Genomic DNA, 17,207 nt, shown 5'->3' with positions numbered 1-17,207 from the left:
GCTCTGCTCCAGTGTTAAAAAAGCCCAGTATACTGCGTGTACATCCAGGGGCTGGTGTGTTGTATATATGAGTATCAGTCCAGGGGTGCTCTGTCCGTCCATCAAGGGGCTCCACCCCAGGGGTGATCTGTCCGTCCAACCAGGGCCTCCACTCCAGCAGTGTTCTGTCCATCCATCCAGGGACTCCACCCCAGGGATGATCTGTCTGTCCATCCAGGGGCTCCACCCCAGGAGTGTTCTGTCCATCCATCCAGGAGCTCCACCCCAGGGGAGCTCTGTCCGTCCAACCAGGGCCTCCACCCCAGGAGTGTTCTGTCCGTCCATCCAGGGGCTCCACCCCAGGAGTGTTCTGTCCGTCTATCCAGGGGTTCCACCCCAGGGGTGCTCTGTCCGTCCATCCAGGGGCTCCACCCAAGGAGTGTTCTGTCCGTCCATCCAGGAGCTCCACCCCAGCGGTGCTCTGTCCGTCCATCCAGGGGTGATCTGTCCGTCCATCCAGGAGCTCCACCCCAGGAGTGTTCTGTCCATCCATCTAGGGGCTCCACCCCAGGGGTGCTCTGTCCGTCCATCCAGGGGCTCCACCCCAGGAGTGTTCTGTCCGTCCATCCAGGGGCTCCACCCCAGGGGTGCTCTGTCCGTCCATCCAGGGGCTCCACCCCAGGAGTGTTCTGTCCGTCCATCCAGGAGCTCCACCCCAGGGGTGCTCTGTCCGTCCATCCAGGGGCTCCACCCCAGGGGTGATCTGTCCGTCCATACAGGAGCTCCACCCCAGGGGTGATCTGTCCGTCCATCCAGGAGCTCCACCCCAGGGGTGATCTGTCTGTCCATCCAGGGCCTCCACCCCAGGAGTGTTCAGTCCGTCCATCCAGGAGCTCCACCCCAGGGGTGCTCTGTCCTTCCATCCAGGGGCTCCACCCCAGGGGTGCTCTGTCCGTCCATATAGGGGCTCCACCCCAGGAGTGTTCTGTCCATCCATCCAGGGGCCTCCACCCCAGGGGTGCTCTGTCCGTTCATCCAGGGGCTCAACCCCAGGGGTGCTCTGTCCGTCCATCCAGGAGCTCCACCCCAGGGGTGCTCTGTCCGTCCATACAGGGGCTCCACCCCGGGGGTGATCTGTCCGTCCATCAAGGGGCTCCACCCCAGGGCTGCTCTGTCCGTCCATCCAGGAGCTCCACCCCAGGGGTGCTCTGTCCGTCCATCCAGGAGCTCCACCCCAGGGGTGCTCTGTCCGTCCATCCAGGAGCTCCACCCCAGGGGTGATCTGTCCGTCCATCCAGGAGCTCCACCCCAGGGGTGATCTGTCGGTCCATCCAGGAGCTCCACCCCAGGGGTGATCTGTCCGTCCATCCAGGGCCTCCACCCCAGGAGTGTTCTGTCCGTCCATCCAGGAGCTCCACCCCAGGGGTGCTCTGTCCTTCCATCCAGGGGCTCCACCCCAGGGGTGCTCTGTCCGTTCATACAGGGGCTCCACCCCAGGAGTGTTCTGTCCATCCATCCAGGGGCTCCACCCCAGGGGTGCTCTGTCCATTCATCCAGGTGCTCCACCCCAGGGGTGCTCTGTCCGTCCATACAGGGGCTCCATCCCAGGGGTGATTTGTCCGTCCATCCAGGGGCTCAACCCCAGGGCTGCTCTGTCCATCCATCCAGGAGCTCCACCCCAGGGGTGCTCTGTCCGTCCATCCAGGAGCTCCACCCCAGGGGTGCTCTGTCCGTCCATCCAGGGGCTCCACCCCAGGGGTGATCTGTCCGTCCATCCAGGAGCTCCACCCCAAGGGTGATCTTTCCGTCCATCCAGGAGCTCCACCCCAGGGGTGATCTGTCCATCCATCCAGGGGCTCCACCCCAGGGGTGCTCTGTCCGTCCATCCAGGGGCTCCACCCCATGGGTGCTCTGTCCGTCCATCCAGGGGCTCCACCCCAGGAGTGTTCTGTCCATCCATCCAGGAGCTCCACCCCAGGGGCGCTCTGTCCGTCCATCCAGGGGTGATCTGTCCATCCATCCAGGAGCTCCACCCCTGGAGTGTTCTGTCCATCCATCCAGGGGCTCCACCCCAGGGGTGCTCTGTCGGTCCATCCAGGGGCTCCACCCCAGGGGTGATCTGTCCGTCCATCTAGGAGCTCCACCCCAGGGGTGATCTGTCCGTCCATCCAGGAGCTCCACCCCAGAGGTGATCTGTCCGTCCATCCAGGAGCTCCACCCCAGGGGTGATCTGTCCGTCCATCCAGGGCCTCCACCCCAGGAGTGTTCTGTCCGTCCATCCAGGAGCTCCACCCCAGGGGTGCTCTGTCCTTCCATCCAGGGGCTCCACCCCAGGGGTGCTCTGTCCGTCCATACAGGGGCTCCATCCCAGGAGTGTTCTGTCCATCCATCCAGGGGATCCACCCCAGGGGTGCTCTGTCCGTTAATCCAGGGGCTCCACCCCAGGGGTGTTCTGTCCGTCCATCCAGGAGCTCCACCCAAGGGGTGCTCTGTCCGTCCATCCAGGGGCTCCACCCCAGGGGTGATCTGTCCGTCCATCCAGGGGCTCCAACCCAGGGGTGCTCTGTCCGTCCATCCAGGAGCTCCACCCCAGGGGTGCTCTGTCCGTCCATCCAGGAGCTCCACCCCAGGGGTGCTCTGTCCGTCCATCAAGGGGTTCCACCCCAGGGGTGATCTGTCTGTCCATCCAGGAGCTCCACCCCAGGGCTGCTCTATCCGTCCATCCAGGAGCTCCACCCCAGGGGTTATCTGTCCGTCCATCCAGGAGCTCCACCCCAGGGGTAATCTGTCCATCCATCCAGGGGCTCCACCCCAGGGGTGCTCTGTCCGTCCATCCAGGAGCTCCAGCCCAGGGGTGCTCTGTCCGCCCATCCAGGGGTGATCTGCCCGTCCATCCAGGGGCTCCTCCCCAGGGTTGCTCTGTCCGTCCATCCAGGAGCTCCAGCCCAGGGGTGCTCTGTCCGCCCATCCAGGGGTGATCTGCCCGTCCATCCAGGGGCTCCACCCCGGGGGAGCTCTGTCCATCCATCCATGGGCTCCACCCCAGGGGTGATCTGTCTGTCCATCCAGGAGCTCCACCCCAGGGCTGCTCTATCTGTCCATCCAGGAGCTCCACCCCAGGGGTTATCTGTCCGTCCATCCAGGAACTCCACCCCAGGGGTAATCTGTCCGTCCATCCAGGGGCTCCACCCCAGGGGTGCTCTGTCCGTCCATCCAGGAGCTCCACCCCAGGGGTGATCTGTCCGTCCATCCAGGAGCTCCACCCCAGGGGTGATCTGTCCGTCTATCCAGGGCCTCCACCCCAGGAGTGTTCTGTCCGTCCATCCAGGAGCTCCACCCCAGGGGTGCTCTGTCCGTCCATCCAGGGGCTCCACCCCAGGGGTGATCTTTCCGTCCATCCAGGAGCTCCACCCCAGGGGTGATCTGTCCGTCCATCCAGGAGCTCCACCCCAGGGGTGATCTGTCGGTCCATCCAGGAGCTCCACCCCAGGGGTGATCTGTCCGTCCATCCAGGGCCTCCACCCCAGGGGTGCTCTGTCCTTCCATCCAGGGGCTCCACCCCAGGGGTGCTCTGTCCGTCCATACAGGGGCTCCACCCCAGGAGTGTTCTGTCCATCCATCCAGGGGCTCCACCCCAGGGGTGCTCTGTCCATTCATCCAGGGGCTCCACCCCAGGGGTGCTCTGTCCGTCCATACAGGGGCTCCATCCCAGAGGTGATCTGTCCGTCCATCCAGGGGCTCAATCCCAGGGCTGCTCTGTCCGTCCATCCAGGAGCTCCACCCCAGGGGTGCTCTGTCCGTCCATCCAGGAGCTCCACCCCAGGGGTGCTCTGTCCGTCCATCCAGGGGCTCCACCCCAGGGGTGATCTGTCCGTCCATCCAGGAGCTCCACCCCAAGGGTGATCTTTCCGTCCATCCAGGAGCTCCACCCAAGGGGTGATCTGTCCATCCATCCAGGGGCTCCACCCCAGGGGTGCTCTGTCCGTCCATCCAGGGGCTCCACCCCATGGGTGCTCTGTCCGTCCATCCAGGGGCTCCACCCCAGGAGTGTTCTGTCCATCCATCCAGGAGCTCCACCCCAGGGGCGCTCTGTCCGTCCATCCAGGGGTGATCTCTCCGTCCATCCAGGAGCTCCACCCCAGAAGTGTTCTGTCCATCCATCCAGGGGCTCCACCCCAGGGGCGCTCTGTCCGTCCATCCAGGGGCTCCACCCCAGGAGTGTTCTGTCCATCCATCCAGGAGCTACACCCCAGGGGTGCTCTGTCAGTCCATCCAGGGGCTCCACCCCAGGGGTGATCTGTCCGTCCATCTAGGAGCTCCACCCCAGGGGTGATCTGTCCGTCCATCCAGGAGCTCCACCCCAGAGGTGATCTGTCCGTCCATCCAGGAGCTCCACCCCAGGGGTGATCTGTCCGTCCATCCAGGGCCTCCACCCCAGGAGAGTTCTGTCCGTCCATCCAGGAGCTCCACCCCAGGGATGATCTGTCCTTCCATCTAGGGGCTCCACCCCAGGGGTGCTCTGTCCGTCCATACAGGGGCTCCATCCCAGGAGTGTTCTGTCCATCCATCCAGGGGATCCACCCCAGGGGTGCTCTGTCCGTTAATACAGGGGCTCCACCCCAGGGGTGTTCTGTCCGTCCATCCAGGAGCTCCACCCCAGGGGTGCTCTGTCCGTCCATACAGGGGCTCCACCCCAGGGGTGATCTGTCCGTCCATCCAGGGGCTCCAACCCAGGGGTGCTCTGTCCGTCCATCCAGGAGCTCCACCCCAGGGGTGCTCTGTCCGTCCATCCAGGAGCTCCACCCCAGGGGTGCTCTGTCCGTCCATCCAGGGGCTCCACCCCAGGGGTGATCTGTCTGTCCATCCAGGAGCTCCACCCCAGGGCTGCTCTATCCGTCCATCCAGGAGCTCCACCCCAGGGGTTATCTGTCCGTCCATCCAGGAGCTCCACCCCAGGGGTAATCTGTCCGTCCATCCAGGGGCTCCACCCCAGGGGTGCTCTGTCCATCCATCCAGGAGCTCCAGCCCAGGGGTGCTCTGTCCGCCCATCCAGGGGTGATCTGCCCGTCCATCCAGGGGCTCCTCCCCAGGGTTGCTCTGTCCGTCCATCCAGGAGCTCCAGCCCAGGGGTGCTCTGTCCGCCCATCCAGGGGTGATCTGCCCGTCCATCCAGGGGCTCCACCCCGGGGGTGCTCTGTCCGTCCATCCATGGGCTCCACCCCAGGGGTGATCTGTCTGTCCATCCAGGAGCTCCACCCCAGGGCTGCTCTATCCGTCCATCCAGGAGCTCCACCCCAGGGGTTATCTGTCCGTCCATCCAGGAGCTCCACCCCAGGGGTAATCTGTCCGTCCATCCAGGGGCTCCACCCCAGAGGTGCTCTGTCCATCCATCCAGGAGCTCCAGCCCAGGTGTGCTCTGTCCGCCCATCCAGGGGTGATCTGCCCGTCCATCCAGGGGCTCCACCCCAGGGGTGCTCTGTCCGTCCATCCAGGAGCTCCAGCCCAGGGGTGCTCTGTCCGCCCATCCAGGGGTGATCTGCCCGTCCATCCAGGGGCTCCTCCCCAGGGTTGCTCTGTCCGTCCATCCAGGAGCTCCAGCCCAGGGGTGCTCTGTCCGCCCATCCAGGGGTGATCTGCCCGTCCATCCAGGGGCTCCACCCCAAGGGTGATCTGTCCGTCCATCCAGGAGCTCCACCCCAGGGGTTATCTGTCCGTCCATCCAGGAGCTCCACCCCAGGGGTAATCTGTCCGTCCATCCAGGGGCTCCACCCCAGGGGTGCTCTGTCCGTCCATCCAGGAGCTCCAGCCCAGGGGTGCTCTGTCCGCCCATCCAGGGGTGATCTGCCCGTCCATCCAGGGGCTCCTCCCCAGGGTTGCTCTGTCCGTCCATCCAGGAGCTCCAGCCCAGGGGTGCTCTGTCCGCCCATCCAGGGGTGATCTGCCCGTCCATCCAGGGGCTCCACCCCGGGGGTGCTCTGTCCATCCATCCATGGGCTCCACCCCAGGGGTGATCTGTCTGTCCATCCAGGAGCTCCACCCCAGGGCTGCTCTATCCGTCCATCCAGGAGCTCCACCCCAGGGGTTATCTGTCCGTCCATCCAGGAGCTCCACCCCAGGGGTAATCTGTCCGTCCATCCAGGGGCTCCACCCCAGGGGTGCTCTGTCCGTCCATCCAGGAGCTCCAGCCCAGGGGTGCTCTGTCCGCCCATCCAGGGGTGATCTGCCCGTCCATCCAGGGGCTCCACCCCAGGGGTGCTCTGTCCGTCCATCCAGGAGCTCCAGCCCAGGGGTGCTCTGTCCGCCCATCCAGGGGTGATCTGCCCGTCCATCCAGGGGCTCCTCCCCAGGGTTGCTCTGTCCGTCCATCCAGGAGCTCCAGCCCAGGGGTGCTCTGTCCGCCCATCCAGGGGTGATCTGCCCGTCCATCCAGGGGCTCCACCCCAGGGGTGCTCTGTCCGTCCATCCAGGAGCTCCACCCCAGGGGTGATCTGTCCGTCCATCCAGGAGCTCCACCCCAGGGGTGATCTGTCCGTCTATCCAGGGCCTCCACCCCAGGAGTGTTCTGTCCGTCCATCCAGGAGCTCCACCCCAGGGGTGCTCTGTCCGTCCATCCAGGGGCTCCACCCCAGGGGTGATCTTTCCGTCCATCCAGGAGCTCCACCCCAGGGGTGATCTGTCCGTCCATCCAAGAGCTCCACCCCAGGGTTGATCTGTCGGTCCATCCAGGAGCTCCACCCCAGGGGTGATCTGTCCGTCCATCCAGGGCCTCCACCCCAGGGGTGCTCTGTCCTTCCATCCAGGGGCTCCACCCCAGGGGTGCTCTGTCCGTCCATACAGGGGCTCCACCCCAGGAGTGTTCTGTCCATCCATCCAGGGGCTCCACCCCAGGGGTGCTCTGTCCATTCATCCAGGGGCTCCACCCCAGGGGTGCTCTGTCCGTCCATACAGGGGCTCCATCCCAGAGGTGATCTGTCCGTCCATCCAGGGGCTCAATCCCAGGGCTGCTCTGTCCGTCCATCCAGGAGCTCCACCCCAGGGGTGCTCTGTCCGTCCATCCAGGAGCTCCAACCCAGGGGTGCTCTGTCCGTCCATCCAGGGGCTCCACCCCAGGGGTGATCTGTCCGTCCATCCAGGAGCTCCACCCCAAGGGTGATCTTTCCGTCCATCCAGGAGCTCCACCCAAGGGGTGATCTGTCCATCCATCCAGGGGCTCCACCCCAGGGGTGCTCTGTCCGTCCATCCAGGGGCTCCACCCCATGGGTGCTCTGTCCGTCCATCCAGGGGCTCCACCCCAGGAGTGTTCTGTCCATCCATCCAGGAGCTCCACCCCAGGGGCGCTCTGTCCGTCCATCCAGGGGTGATCTGTCCGTCCATCCAGGAGCTCCACCCCAGAAGTGTTCTGTCCATCCATCCAGGGGCTCCACCCCAGGGGCGCTCTGTCCGTCCATCCAGGGGCTCCACCCCAGGAGTGTTCTGTCCATCCATCCAGGAGCTACACCCCAGGGGTGCTCTGTCAGTCCATCCAGGGGCTCCACCCCAGGGGTGATCTGTCCGTCCATCTAGGAGCTCCACCCCAGGGGTGATCTGTCCGTCCATCCAGGAGCTCCACCCCAGAGGTGATCTGTCCGTCCATCCAGGAGCTCCACCCCAGGGGTGATCTGTCCGTCCATCCAGGGCCTCCACCCCAGGAGAGTTCTGTCCGTCCATCCAGGAGCTCCACCCCAGGGATGATCTGTCCTTCCATCCAGGGGCTCCACCCCAGGGGTGCTCTGTCCGTCCATACAGGGGCTCCATCCCAGGAGTGTTCTGTCCATCCATCCAGGGGATCCACCCCAGGGGTGCTCTGTCCGTTAATCCAGGGGCTCCACCCCAGGGGTGTTCTGTCCGTCCATCCAGGAGCTCCACCCCAGGGGTGCTCTGTCCGTCCATACAGGGGCTCCACCCCAGGGGTGATCTGTCCGTCCATCCAGGGGCTCCAACCCAGGGGTGCTCTGTCCGTCCATCCAGGAGCTCCACCCCAGGGGTGCTCTGTCCGTCCATCCAGGAGCTCCACCCCAGGGGTGCTCTGTCCGTCCATCCAGGGGCTCCACCCCAGGGGTGATCTGTCTGTCCATCCAGGAGCTCCACCCCAGGGCTGCTCTATCCGTCCATCCAGGAGCTCCACCCCAGGGGTTATCTGTCCGTCCATCCAGGAGCTCCACCCCAGGGGTAATCTGTCAGTCCATCCAGGGGCTCCACCCCAGGGGTGCTCTGTCCATCCATCCAGGAGCTCCAGCCCAGGGGTGCTCTGTCCGCCCATCCAGGGGTGATCTGCCCGTCCATCCAGGGGCCCCTCCCCAGGGTTGCTCTGTCCGTCCATCCAGGAGCTCCAGCCCAGGGGTGCTCTGTCCGCCCATCCAGGGGTGATCTGCCCGTCCATCCAGGGGCTCCACCCCGGGGGTGCTCTGTCCGTCCATCCATGGGCTCCACCCCAGGGGTGATCTGTCTGTCCATCCAGGAGCTCCACCCCAGGGCTGCTCTATCCGTCCATCCAGGAGCTCCACCCCAGGGGTTATCTGTCCGTCCATCCAGGAGCTCCACCCCAGGGGTAATCTGTCCGTCCATCCAGGGGCTCCACCCCAGAGGTGCTCTGTCCGTCCATCCAGGAGCTCCAGCCCAGGGGTGCTCTGTCCGCCCATCCAGGGGTGATCTGCCCGTCCATCCAGGGGCTCCACCCCAGGGGTGCTCTGTCCGTCCATCCAGGAGCTCCAGCCCAGGGGTGCTCTGTCCGCCCATCCAGGGGTGATCTGCCCGTCCATCCAGGGGCTCCTCCCCAGGGTTGCTCTGTCCGTCCATCCAGGAGCTCCAGCCCAGGGGTGCTCTGTCCGCCCATCCAGGGGTGATCTGCCCGTCCATCCAGGGGCTCCACCCCAAGGGTGATCTGTCCGTCCATCCAGGAGCTCCACCCCAAGGGTGATCTGTACGTCCATCCAGGAGCTCCACCCCAGGGGTGATCTGTCCGTCCATCCAGGGGCTCCACCCCAGGGGTGCTCTGTCCGTCTATCCAGGGGCTCCACCCCAGGGGTGCTCTGTCCGTCCATCCAGGAGCTTCACCCCAGTGCAAAATGAAAATAATAAAAGCTAAAAATCTTAAAATATAATTATAAAAAATATATATGTCCTGTACAATTTTTGTTTTATTTTTATAAGTACTGAGACACTGCCGGTCAGATCGCAGTATACTATTATTTCGTACTCATACACCAATTTGGCTACTGCGCATGCGCGCTGGCCATTTTGTCTGCGATTTCTGGCGCGATCACAGCTCCCGTCGCTGGACTCCGGAAAGGTAAGTATTAAAATGGGTGCGGTGTGGGCCCCCCCTGGACCATGTGCACCGCACCCATTGCACCCATTATAGAAACGCCAATGCTTGGGGCAACCTATTGGCCTAACTGGATAAAAACAATATTGGCCCTCATTCTGACCTGATCGCACGCAGCAACTTTTTGCAGCCCGTGCGATCAACTTGACGCCGCCTATGGGGAAGTGGATTTCTGCATAGCAGGGCTTCGATCGCTTGTGCAGCCCTGCTATGCAAAAAAAGTATTGTGCAGAACTAGACCAGGGTAAGAGTTACTTACCCTGTGCGATCACTTCAGCGTTGCAGTCCTGGAATTGAAGTCAGACATCCGCCCTCCAAAAGTCTCAACACGCCTGCGTTCGGATCTCCAACCCCGAAAACGGTGAGTTGACGCCCGGATCTGCCTTCTTCCTGTCAATCTACTTGCAGTCGCCGCTGCAACAACTTTCTTCGGTGGAGGCGTCGCTACCCAGCGACTGCCATCGCCGGGCAATGCGGACGCAGCGCATGCGCAGATCTGACCCGATCGCACGGCTGCAAAGAAGCGCAGCGGGAGGCGTGGCTGGACATTACAGATGGTGTGTACAGTCCACGGAGACATTACTTTATTATATAGTGTATAACAGATTGCTGTCCTGATGGAAGCCCATTGCAGATGTATTGGTGCTGTATGGGATACATGTCAGGTGTTGGGCAGTTTGTTAGTATTGTTGTGTTTGCCAAATGGGGATAGAATTGAGGGGCCTGAAGATCGACAGTGTCTAGGTCGACAATGTTTAGGTCGACCACTATAGGTCAACAGTCACTAGGTCGACAGGTCTTTAGGTTGACATGTGCTAGGTCGATAGGTCAAAAGGTCAACATGAGTTTAAAAAAAAAAAATTCTTTCCTTTTTGCTTTTTCATACTTAACGATCCACGTGGACTACGATTGGAACGGTAATCTGTGCCGAGCGAAGTGGCAGCTGAGCGAGCCATGCGAGGGGACGCGGTGCACTAATTGGGGTCACTCTACGAAGAAAAAGACACCAAAAAAACATAAAAAACTCATGTCGACCTTTTGACCTGTCGACCTAGAACATGTCGACCTTCTGACCCTGTCGACCTAGTGACTGTCGACCTATAGTGGTCCACACCCAGAATTGAGCTGGGTGGTTTATGTGCCAGGAACCTTGTTACTGCAGAGTCCTGGAGCTGTTCCCATTGGCTGACAACCTAGGTATCCGCTCAGCCATCCGTTGTTTAGCTGTGTGGATGTGCCATGACTAGCCATCAGGGCTTGGCCACCCATGATCACCACCATCGGTGGTGAAATGAGCCATCGATGTGAAACTGGCCATCAATGGTTGCTATACATCGATGGCCAATGGCCAATCTACTGTCTCCCTGTTGGCCCCTAGTGTTGGTTGGAGAAGTGATGTGTGCCAATTGCTGTATCTTCCTTTTCTTCAGTTGTTTGCAGCTCTTTCTGTCGCTGCTGATCTTCCTCTTCCTCTCTTACATTCTCCTCATTATTTCTGTCCCCGCTGTCGCTTGTCTCCCCCTCTCACTTACCTCTCACTGTCTCCTCACTGACCTTCCAGTTCTCCTACTGCTTATCACCATGGCCATCCCACATTTGCCTTCAGGGTCCTCCCCAAGTTGCCCGGGGTCAGGTTCAGCTGACACCTAGCTCCACATCCCAGGGGACTGCCCCTCTGCCCAATCACACTGCCCCTGCGTCCCCATGTGACCAGCGCATTCCTCACCTGACTAAGGTGGAATACTGGCCAGCTGGGGCACAGTGCAGTGGTGCCTCAGGCCTCACATGTAATAATAACCTAAAGGTGAAGATGTAGATATTATGGACAGTCCTTAATACAATAATATAATGTTCTAAAGGTATCCTCCGCACTACCTGTATTACCCCCTCACATGCTGTGTGCCTCTCTGTACAGCGCACTACCTGTATTACCCTCACATGCTGTGTGCAGGGCCGGTTCTATGTTTTGTGGCGCCCCGGGCAAAATATGGGGGCGTGGCTTCAATTGGGGGCGTGGTCAACGCTCTGAAAGAAAAAAGAAAAAGAAATAAAAAGTATACTTACCATCCCCGTTCCTGATCCAGACCCCCTCCGCCGGCGGCGCCGCTCTTCTGCTCTCCTCTTCGATCTATGGGAGAGACGTTATTACGTCTCTCCCACAGAACAACATAGACACTAGAGGTCAATTATGACCCCTAGTGTCTGTGCCACTGTGCTGTGCGGTGCGCGATGACGTCATCGCGCATCGCACAGCAAAGGTCCTCTAGACGAAGGGAAACTAGACCGTAGCGTCTAGTTTCCCTTCATGGAGAGGACCTTTGCTGTGCGGTGCGCGATGACGTCATCGCACACCGCACAACTAAGGTCCTCTCAATGAAGGGAAACTAGACGCTACTCGTCTGGTTCCCTTCCAAGCGGGGGGCACAGCAGGGCACTGCGGGGGGCACAGTGGCGGTTCTTGCCCTGGTGCGGCGCCCTCCGGATGGCGCCAGCGCCCTCCGGAATGCGGCGCCCCGGGCAAAAGTACCGCTTGCCCGTGGCAAGAATTGCCACTGGCTGTGTGCCCCTCTGTACAGCACACCACCTGTATTACACCCACACACTGTGTACCTCTCTGTACAGCACACCACCTGTATTACCCCCCACACACTGTGTGCCTCTCTGTACAGCACACCACCTGTATTACCTCCCACACACTGTGTACCTCTCTGTACAGCACACCACCTGTATTACCCCCCACACACTGTGTACCTCTCTGTACAGCACACCACCTGTATTACCCCCCACACACTGTGTACCTCTCTGTACAGCACACCACCTGTATTACCCCCCACACACTGTGTGTCTCTCTGTACAGCACACCACCTGTATTACCCCCCACACACTGTGTACCTCTCTGTACAGCACACCACCTGTATTACCCCCCACACACTGTGTGCCTCTCTGTACAGCACACCACCTGTATTACCCCCCACACACTGTGTGCCTCTCTGTACAGCACACCACCTGTATTACCCCCTCACACACTGTGTACCTCTCTGTACAGCACACCATCTGTATTACCCCCTCACATGCTGTGTGCCTCTCTGTACAGCACACCACCTGTATTACCCCCCACACACTGTGTACCTCTCTGTACAGCACACCACCTGTATTACCCCTCACACACTATGTACCTCTCTGTACAGCACACCACCTGTATTACCCCCCACACACTGTATACCTCTCTGTACAACACACCACCTGTATTACCCCCTCACATGCTGTGTGCCTCTCTGTACAGCACACCACCTGTATTACCCCCCACACACTGTGTACCTCTCTGTACAGCACACCACCTGTATTACCCCCCACACACTGTGTGCCTCTCTGTACAGCACACCACCTGTATTACCCCCCACACACTGTGTGCCTCTCTGTACAACACACCACCTGTATTACCCCCACACACTGTGTGCCTCTCTGTACAGCACACCACCTGTATTACCCCCACACACTGTGTGCCTCTCTGTACAACACACCACCTGTATTACCCCCCACACACTGTGTACCTCTCTGTACAGCGCACCACCTGTATTACCCCCTCACATGCTGTGTGCCTCTCTGTACAGCACGCCACCTGTATTACCCCCCACACACTATGTACCTCTCTGTACAGCACACCACCTGTATTACCCCCCACACACTGTGTGCCTCTCTGTACAGCGCACCACCTGTATTACCCCCTCACATGCTGTGTGCCTCTCTGTACAGCACACCACCTGTATTACCCTCACACACACTGTGTACCTCTCTGTACAGCACACCACCTGTATTACCCCCCACACACTGTGTGCCTCTCTGTACAGCACACCACCTGTATTACCCCCCACACACTGTGTGCCTCTCTGTACAACACACCACCTGTATTACCCCCCACACACTGTGTACCTCTCTGTACAGCGCACCACCTGTATTACCCCCACACACTGTGTACCTCTCTGTACAGCACACCACCTGTATTACCCCCCACACACTGTGTACTTCTCTGTACAACACACCACCTGTATTACCCCACACACACTGTGTACCTCTCTGTACAGCGCACCACCTGTATTACCCCCCACACACTGTGTACCTCTCTGTACAGCACACCACCTGTATTACCCCCCACACACTGTGTACTTCTCTGTACAACACACCACCTGTATTACCCCACACACACTGTGTACCTCTCTGTACAGCGCACCACCTGTATTACCCCCCACACACTGTGTCCTCTCTGTACAGCACACCACCTGTATTACCCCCCACACACCGTGTACCTCTCTGTACAGCACACCACCTGTATTACCCCCCACACACTGTGTGCCTCTCTGTACAGCACACCACCTGTATTACCCCCCACACACTGTGTACCTCTCTGCACAGCACACCACCTGTATTACCCCCCACACACTGTGTACCTCTCTGTACAGCACACCACCTGTATTACCCCCCACACACTGTGTACCTCTCTGTACAGCACACCACCTGTATTACCCCCCACACACTGTGTACCTCTCTGTACAGCACACCACCTGTATTACCCCACACACACTGTGTGCCTCTCTGTACAGCACACCACCTGTATTACCCCCCACACACTGTGTACCTCTCTGTACAACACACCACCTGTATTACCCCCCACACACTGTGTGCCTCTCTGTACAACACACCACCTGTATTACCCCCCACACGCTGTGTACCTCTCTGTACAGCGCACCACCTGTATTACCCCCTCACATGCTGTGTGCCTCTCTGTACAGCACACCACCTGTATTACCCCCCACACACTGTGTGCCTCTCTGTACAGCACACCACCTGTATTACCCCCCACACACTGTGTGCCTCTCTGTACAACACACCACCTGTATTACCCCCCACACACTGTGTACCTCTCTGTACAGCGCACCACCTGTATTACCCCCACACACTGTGTACCTCTCTGTACAGCACACCACCTGTATTACCCCCCACACACTGTGTACCTCTCTGTACAGCACACCACCTGTATTACCCCCCACACACTGTGTACTTCCCTGTACAACACACCACCTGTATTACCCCACACACACTGTGTACCTCTCTGTACAGCGCACCACCTGTATTACCCCCCACACACTGTGTACCTCTCTGTACAGCACACCACCTGTATTACCCCCCACACACTGTGTACTTCTCTGTACAACACACCACCTGTATTACCCCACACACACTGTGTACCTCTCTGTACAGCGCACCACCTGTATTACCCCCCACACACTGTGTCCTCTCTGTACAGCACACCACCTGTATTACCCCCCACACACCGTGTACCTCTCTGTACAGCACACCACCTGTATTACCCCCCACACACTGTGTGCCTCTCTGTACAGCACACCACCTGTATTACCCCCCACACACTGTGTACCTCTCTGTACAGCACACCACCTGTATTACCCCCCACACACTGTGTACCTCTCTGTACAGCACACCACCTGTATTACCCCCCACACACTGTGTACCTCTCTGTACAGCACACCACCTGTATTACCCCCCACACACTGTGTACCTCTCTGTACAGCACACCACCTGTATTACCCCCCACACACTGTGTACCTCTCTGTACAGCACACCACCTGTATTACCCCCACACACTGTGTACCTCTCTGTACAGCGCACCACCTGTATTACCCCCTCACACTGTGTACCTCTCTGTACAGCACACCACCTGTATTACCCCCACACACTGTGTACCTCTCTGTACAGCGCACCACCTGTATTACCCCCACACACTGTGTACCTCTCTGTACAGCGCACCACCTGTATTACCCCCTCACACTGTGTACCTCTCTGTACAGCGCACCACCTGTATTACCCCCTCACATGCTGTGTGCCTCTCTGTACAGCGCACCACCTGTATTACCCCCCACACACTGTGTACCTCTCTGTACAGCACACCACCTGTATTACCCCCCACACACTGTGTACCTCTCTGTACAGCACACCACCTGTATTACCCCCCACACACTGTGTACCTCTCTGTACAGCACACCACCTGTATTACCCCCCACACACTGTGTACCTCTCTGTACAGCACACCACCTGTATTACCTCCCACACACTGTGTGCCTCTCTGTACAGCACACCACCTGTATTACCCCCCACACACTGTGTACCTCTCTGTACAACACACCACCTTTATTACCCCCTCACATGCTGTGTGCCTCTCTGTACAGCACACCACCTGTATTACCCCCCACACACTGTGTACCTCTCTGTACAGCACACCACCTGTATTACCCCCCACACACTGTATACCTCTATGTACAGCACACCACCTGTATTACCCCCCACACACTGTGTACCTCTCTGTACAGCACACCACCTGTATTACCCCCCACACACTGTATACCTCTATGTACAGCACACCACCTGTATTACCCCCCACACACTGTGTACCTCTCTGTACAGCACACCACCTGTATTACCCCCCACACACTGTGTACCTCTCCCTACAGCACACCACCTGTATTACCCCACACACACTGTGTACCTCTCTGTACAGCACACCACCTGTATTACCCCCCACACACTGTGTGTATCTCTGTACAGCACACCACCTGTATTACCCCCCACACACTGTGTGCCTCTCTGTACAGCGCACCACCTGTATTACCCCCCACACACTGTGTACCTCTCTGTACAGCACACCTCCTGTATTATCCCCCACACACTGTGTGCCTCTCTGTACAGCGCACCACCTGTATTACCCCCCACACACTGTGTGCCTCTCTGTACAGCGCACCACCTGTATTACCCCCCACACACTGTGTACCTCTCTGTACAGCACACCACCTGTATTACCCCCCACACACTGTGTACCTCTCTGTACAACACACCACCTGTATTACCCCCCACACACTGTGTACCTCTCTGTACAGCACACTACCTGTATTACCCCCACACATTGTGTACCTCTCTGTACAGTGCACCACCTGTATTACCCCCGACACACTGTGCACTTCTCTGTACAGCACACCACCTGTATTACCCCCCACACACTGTGTACCTCTCTGTACAGCGCACCACCTGTATTACCCCCCACACACTGTGTGTCTCTCTGTACAGCACACCACCTGTATTACCCCCCACACACTGTGTGTTTCTCTGTACAGCGCACCACCTGTATTACCCCCCACACACTGTGTACCTCTATGTACAACACACCACCTGTATTACCCCCTACACACTGTGTGCCTCTCTGTACAGCACACCACCTGTATTACCCCCCACACACTGTGTGCCTCTCTGTACAGCGCACCACCTGTATTACCCCCCACACACTGTGTGCCTCTGTACAGCACACCACCTGTATTACCCCCCCCACACTGTGTACCTCTCTGTACAGCACACCACCTGTATTACCCCACACACACTGTTTACCTCTCTGTACAGCACACCACCTGTATTACCCCCCACACACTGTGTACCTCTCTGTACAGCACACCACCTGTATTACCCCCCACACACTGTTTACCTCTCTGTACAGCACACCACCTGTATTACCCCCCACACACTGTTTACCTCTCTGTACAGCACACCACCTGTATTACCCCCCACACACTGTGTACCTCTCTGTACAGCACACCACCTGTATTACCCCCCACACACTGTGTACCTCTCCGTACAGCACACCACCTGTATTACCCCACACACACTGTGTACCTCTCTGTACAGCACACCACCTGTATTACCCCCCACACACTGTGTAACACTCTGTACAGCACACCACCTGTATTACCCCCCCACACACTGTGTACCTCTCTGTACAGCACACCACCTGTATTACCCCCCACACACC

Source organism: Pseudophryne corroboree, chromosome 2, assembly GCF_028390025.1.
Source record: "Pseudophryne corroboree isolate aPseCor3 chromosome 2, aPseCor3.hap2, whole genome shotgun sequence".
Taxonomy (NCBI): Eukaryota; Metazoa; Chordata; class Amphibia; order Anura; family Myobatrachidae; genus Pseudophryne; species Pseudophryne corroboree.
This window is presented reverse-complemented; position numbering follows the sequence as displayed.